Source organism: Bactrocera latifrons, unplaced genomic scaffold, assembly GCF_001853355.1.
Source record: "Bactrocera latifrons isolate USDA-ARS-PBARC rearing strain unplaced genomic scaffold, ASM185335v1 scaffold_105, whole genome shotgun sequence".
Lineage (NCBI taxonomy): Eukaryota > Metazoa > Arthropoda > Insecta > Diptera > Tephritidae > Bactrocera > Bactrocera latifrons.
Genome location: NW_017534464.1, coordinates 855,952 through 861,951, shown reverse-complemented (window position 1 = coordinate 861,951; position 6,000 = coordinate 855,952). Strand labels below are relative to the sequence as shown.

The 6,000-nt window shown below is 35.8% G+C and overlaps 1 long non-coding RNA gene across 4 annotated transcripts in view; it reads left to right on the top strand.

The window, feature by feature from the left end:
• LOC108969568 overlaps positions 1-6,000 on the top strand; it is a 281,944-nt gene that overhangs the window by 188,391 nt on the left and 87,553 nt on the right. For all 4 annotated transcript variants that reach the window (XR_001993411.1, XR_001993410.1, XR_001993406.1 and 1 more), the window contains one exon: positions 3,767-3,800. This is a non-coding gene — a long non-coding RNA (uncharacterized LOC108969568). The remainder of the gene's footprint in view (positions 1-3,766; positions 3,801-6,000) is intronic.

The window sequence follows — 6,000 nt, the reverse complement described above, 5'->3', positions numbered from 1 at the left end:
GTGAAATCGGTTCACAACCACGCCTGATATCTCGATTATCACTTTATCATGCGAGACTATAAAATGTTCGGTGACACCCGAACTTAGCCCTTCCTTACTTGTTTTTTAAATAAAATGCTTCGTTGAAAACAAATCGCAAAAATACGGCTTTTACTGACTTGCAAGGATGTATGTAATCGCTTATACTTCGTTGATATAACAAGAAGATGCTTTATGAATTTCTAAAGTTTATAAGGATCAAAAATTTTAAGCACAAAAATATTGAAAAGAGTTACGTATAAATATATTTAAATATATATGAATATTTCTACATATACTTACATATGTATTTACTTATATTTTTGTGTTTTCAAAACTGATTTATTCAAATAATAATATTTTTTTTGAATTCCTTAGAAATCTTCACAGCACTTTACCGTTACTTTTGCCGCACTTTCAATAATAAAAGCAACAAAACTATATGTGAACACCAATTTTTTGTTGTTATTTTTTATAAGAATTTGCCCACACCGCGTGCATGAAATTTCACTTTAATAACACTCAAGCACTCTAACACATGCGCGTACAAGTCTCTAAATATTTCTGACACCCAAATTACATGAAATTCTTTCTAAATCACTTTAGAAAGGTTTCACTACCACTTGTTTATTGTTCTTTTCACCAGCCACAACCGCAGCGCTTAGCTTTTGAAACACACATACACACACACACACACCGCCACTAACGAGCAGTCTTCAGCGCCACAAAGAATAAATGTTACGATAAAAGAAAGCCAAAATATCAGACCAAACGCGTCAAACGACAGAATCCAACTGATCTTGCAGCTTGCCGCTGATGCTCAGCGCTGCGGCGTGGCTGCTGTGTTTGGTGTCTGCTAATTGTGCGTTACGCCAACCTGTTGCTGAGGAAATGCCATAAGTAGCAATCTAAGCAACTATGTTGTTGCACTAGTAAGAACAACAACGCCAACAGCTCAGCAACATGTTTCACCAACGTGCGGCGCCGCGTACTGAGAGTTTTCAGCTGAATGCCGTGTCTAAGGAGCAGTTTGTGTGTGTACTACCACTTAATGTAATTAGTTGAAGATGCGCCCAAAGCTGCTCTTCTCAATTCTTTTCCACTCGTCTACAAATGGGCATGTACTCAACTGATTAAAACAGGTGTTGCATGTCCAAAAAGCATACAATTGCGATTATGAAATTTTCGTTGCAATCACTATCTCGTTGTGTTGCAATGAGCGCTTGCTGTGAATAAGGTGTCGTTCAAACACAATGCACGTATAAATAAATAAGTAAATTAGCAGTAGCCGAATTGCAGATACTTACATTTATTTTTAATAGTGGGAACTTTCAAGTACACTGAGAAATATTGTGGAATAGATTTGAATCTATTGAATATTAATTTACATTTTTGATTAAATATTATATTTCGAATTTGTATGAAGCATTTCTGTGATGATGATTCACAGAATTTTCTATGGTTTATAGTTGAACCTAACCTCAAAAGCACTTTTTAAACTGTCGAAAAATTTATTCCTATGATAACGATTACAAAGTCCACAAATTAATAAAATCTTTTAAAATGTAATATATAATTTAAGTAATTTGTAAAAGCTTTAGTAAATTATATGCAGGACGAAATCGCGAAGAAAACAGTCTCAATTTAATAACAGAAATTGAGATTTCTAGATATTATTTACTTTTTCCTGACTTCGGAATAATTCTTGTTGGAAAAAACTTAATAGCTAAGCATCGGACAAATCATCAACGATGATAACTACAAGTATTTGAATAGTTTTATCGAATTTAGCAAAAAGTATTTGTGCATGCATCAGCTTCTTTGCAAGATATCGTCGAATGAAAGCATGCCCGACGATTGGAAACTAAATGTGCTCTGCCCAATCCACAAAAAGGGAGACCCCACAATCTGTACCAAATACCGTGAGATAAAAGGAGTGTGTGAAGCTAACCGTGAAGCTAACCGTCAACTAACTGATTGGATCTTATCAGTATGGCTTTAGACCAGGAAAATCTACTGTCGATCAGATTTTTAGTATGCGCCATTTTATGGAAAAGATTCGTGAAAGAAAGGTCGTCGTCACACACCACTCTTCGTCGATTATAAACCCGCTTTCGACTGCCTCCATGTCGCTTTGTCTAAACTTGGTATTCCTGCAAAGCTAATACGACTGTGTATGTTAACGTTAGGCAACACCAAAAGTTAAATCAAGATCTTGAGGAACATTTCCGAACATCACACAATAAGACTCCCTATCATGTGACTTCGTCAACCTAAATAGAGAAGGTACCATTTTCTGTAAGACCGTACAGCTGTTGGACAAAGAAGCTAAGCAAATGGATCTGGTAAGATAAGACGAAATATTTCCAGTCAGTCGTCCAACTCGCGACTTGGCTCAGACGTCGCTGTTGACCGTCATAACTTTGAAGTCATATCAATCATTCATATCTTTCTTGCCAACAGATGCTACTTTGCACTGAATTGACAATTGAAAAGTAAAGTCCTCTCTCGACGAACAGAGACCAACGTGTATAAGTAGTGCAATATGGTGCGGCGGCATGAACAATGACATTATTCGATGATCGGCCTTAGGAGTGTTCGAAAGAAATGTTTTGCGGAAACTAACTAGTATTTGAGATACACGTCGTTTTGTGAGGCTCTAAAAGTGAATTCTTCGATTTTTACTATGTCTGAATTTATTGCACAAAGAAGTGCGATAACGCACCATCTCATACTGTATTAGTTATTCGTGATCATTTTGGCACACTTTCTACTAATATCGTGCCCCACCCAACGCATTCAACTGATTGACCTTCGTGTAACTTCTGGCTATTCAGCAAATTCACATGACAAATACGAGGGCACCGTTTTGACTCAATTGAGGATATAAAAGCTGATTCAAAGAAGGCTCTGATGGCTATCACGACGCAGAATTTTGTGCTATGATGACTGGAAATTTTATTGGCATAAGGGTATTGCAACAGAAGAGGATTACTTTGAAAAAGATGAAATGATCCAAATTCGCCTTTTAATTTGATCGCAGTAGTATAAAAATTTGTTTTAGTTTCTATATAACCACTTAGTTTCTAATCACTACCTAACAAGGAAGATTTTGAAGAACTAGCAAGGCACTGCCCTTTTTGGTGTATATGGCTTCTTACCTCATAATTAGCGAACGAAAGCTCTTAAACTTGGTCTTCAAAAGTCCGAGGAAATCGGTTCGTTGTATTAAATATATTGGTATTATTTAGTGATTTCTAAAATTTTCTAAATTTTTGTTATTTAAGATTTTTGTTCGAAGGACATATCTTATTTGCTATTTTTCTGTTTGTCATGAAAGATTATCAGTATTAGTTCGACAGTGAATTTTAGACTGCTAAGGAGAGTGACTCGTATATTTGGAGAATACACTTGATAAATTCTCCCAAAAAGTAAATTTCATGCTAGAATTCTTTGAAAATTGAACAATACCAAAATTCGAAATTTCACTCGTAAACTAAGCAACATTACTTTGATTGATATTTTATTAGCAGTTTGTTTTTTAGTATTAACAGCCTTTTATTTGTAATTAACATTCAGAATAAATGATTAATTTTTAATAAATTGAAATTAAATTAAAAGTTTGAAAGTTATTTTATTGTGTCAAAATCTGTTCTAAAGTACGGCTGTAAATTTCTTATTGTTTAATATTTACATTTTTCAAATTTATAAAAAATTAAAAAAATATAAATTTTGTCTTCCCTTTCAGATTCAGAACAGCATGCCTATCGGAAACTAGAGCGGTAAGTGCTACTAATTATATGCAAAACTTATATCCCAATAAAAATTGATTTAAAAATTTAATATTAAATTTTGACAAATTGATTAATTGCATTCATTATAATAACTCACTGGTTAAACAATTAATGCCAAGCCTCTGATATATGCAGTTAAATAGCCTCTCATATGATGCCACATATGTATATTTACATGTAAGAGAGCGAAAGAGAGTTTATTAAATTTCGATTTCACATTTATCTGCGCATCATCAGTACTTCATGGCATTCTTTGCTCATCCACAAGTATGTACTTTTCATTCATCATTGTACCGCGCCATGCCGCCAGTTTAAGAACCTTTATAGCCGTAACGCGCTTAAGCTTAACTTGATTGCGTATAATTGCACTTTCTCTTCGTTATTGATATTCTAAATAATCTTTTTATTCTTATGGTAATTCTATGTTTTGTTAGCAGCATTTTTAATAACACGATAAAAGAAAAAAATGTGGAAGGTAAATGCAAATGTGTAGGTCTTCTTGGCTTTTATTAATCTGTGGACATAACTCTTTTCAAATATGCACAGTTGTGAGGAAGAAAATAGAATGTGGACAATTTAACTTAAAAGGTTTTTGTTAACTAAAAGAGTGGAATCGTATTGTTAAATACAGTGGAAGCTCGTAGTCTTCAATAACAAGCTAATATTTAAAATAAAATAATAACTAATTTATATTAAGTCTTAGGAACCAATTTTCCACAAACATTGACAGTAAGAATACTACAATCTTGTCCAATGAAATTTACCACAAAATTTTAAATACAAAAGTTCCTTACAAGAACTGAATTCCGATCGTTGAGTTCATATGGCAGCTATTGGTTATAGTATGCCGAGATAAACAATTTCTTCAGAGATTGCGGAATCAGCATTTTCAAGAGGGCCTTTTCAGGCGTCGCAGATCCTAGGAACTGCTTCTTCTTCTTAATTGGCGTAGACACCGCTTACGCGATTATAGCCGAGTTAACAACAGCGCCCAGTCGTTTCTTTTTTTCACTACGTGGCGCCAATTAGATATTCCAAGCGTAGCCAGGTCCTTCACCACCTGGTCCTTCCAATGGAGTGGAGGTCTTCCTCTTCCGCTGCTTTGTCCGGCGGTTACAGCGTCGAATACTTTCAGAGCTGGAGTGTTTTCGTCCATTCGGACAACATGACCTAGCCGACGTAGCCGCTGTCTTTTAATTCGCTGAACTATGTCAATGTCATCATATACCTCACACAGCTCATCGTTCCATCGAATGCGTTATTCGCCGTAATATCTCCATAAATCGGATGAGGACAAAACCATTCTATATAAAGGTTGGTACATTTCGAGGTTCCCTACCTTTTTAAAGGAAAAACCCAGCAACTTCAAATTTAATGGGAAATGTGTATTATCATTCGATAAAACATTCTTTGGCATTTATTTTTTGAAAATTTGCGCTTTCAAATATTGGCCGCGGCTACGTCTCAGTTGGTCTATCCATTGATTCCAATTTTCGATGACTTGCTCGAGCATTTCAACCGGTAACTGGCGAATGACCCGTGTGATGTTTTGCTCCAAGTCCAAAAAGCGGGATTGTCGGCACATACTTTAGACTTTACACATCCCCACACGTAACGATCTTAGTGGCCAATCGACCCGAAGAAAACATGAAATTATCTGCTCACCGAAGTGTTCTCTCAGTAAATCCATTGATTGATACGATGTGTGGGAAGTGGTGCCGAATTATTGAAAAAAAATGCCGCCAAAATCACGAGCTTAAATTACTGGCATCAAATAGTCGGTTATGATGGCATGATAACGGTCGCCATTGATGTAATATAGAGCGCTGATTCCACAGGTCAACAAACTACAGCAAACCGTCCAAAACTCCAAATGCCAGAATAGGCCTTATCACTGAAAAAGTTTGGCTTGAAAACGTCGGATCTTCATTGAACTTTTCAAGAGTACATAGTTCGAAGCAATTGTTATGTATTTTGTACGCTTTCAATTTGAGATATCGATACTCACCACGGTCTTCGTGTACACTCTCGGCTACGGCTGCTTTATTTTCCTCACTGCGAGCTGGACGTGGTCTATTCGAACGCATATTATTCAATAATGAATTCTGAGAGTAAAGATGGGTGATGGTGTTGCAGAAAAGGCCCATTATGTTGGCCATAATTTGAGCGAAACACAATCTTTGCACAA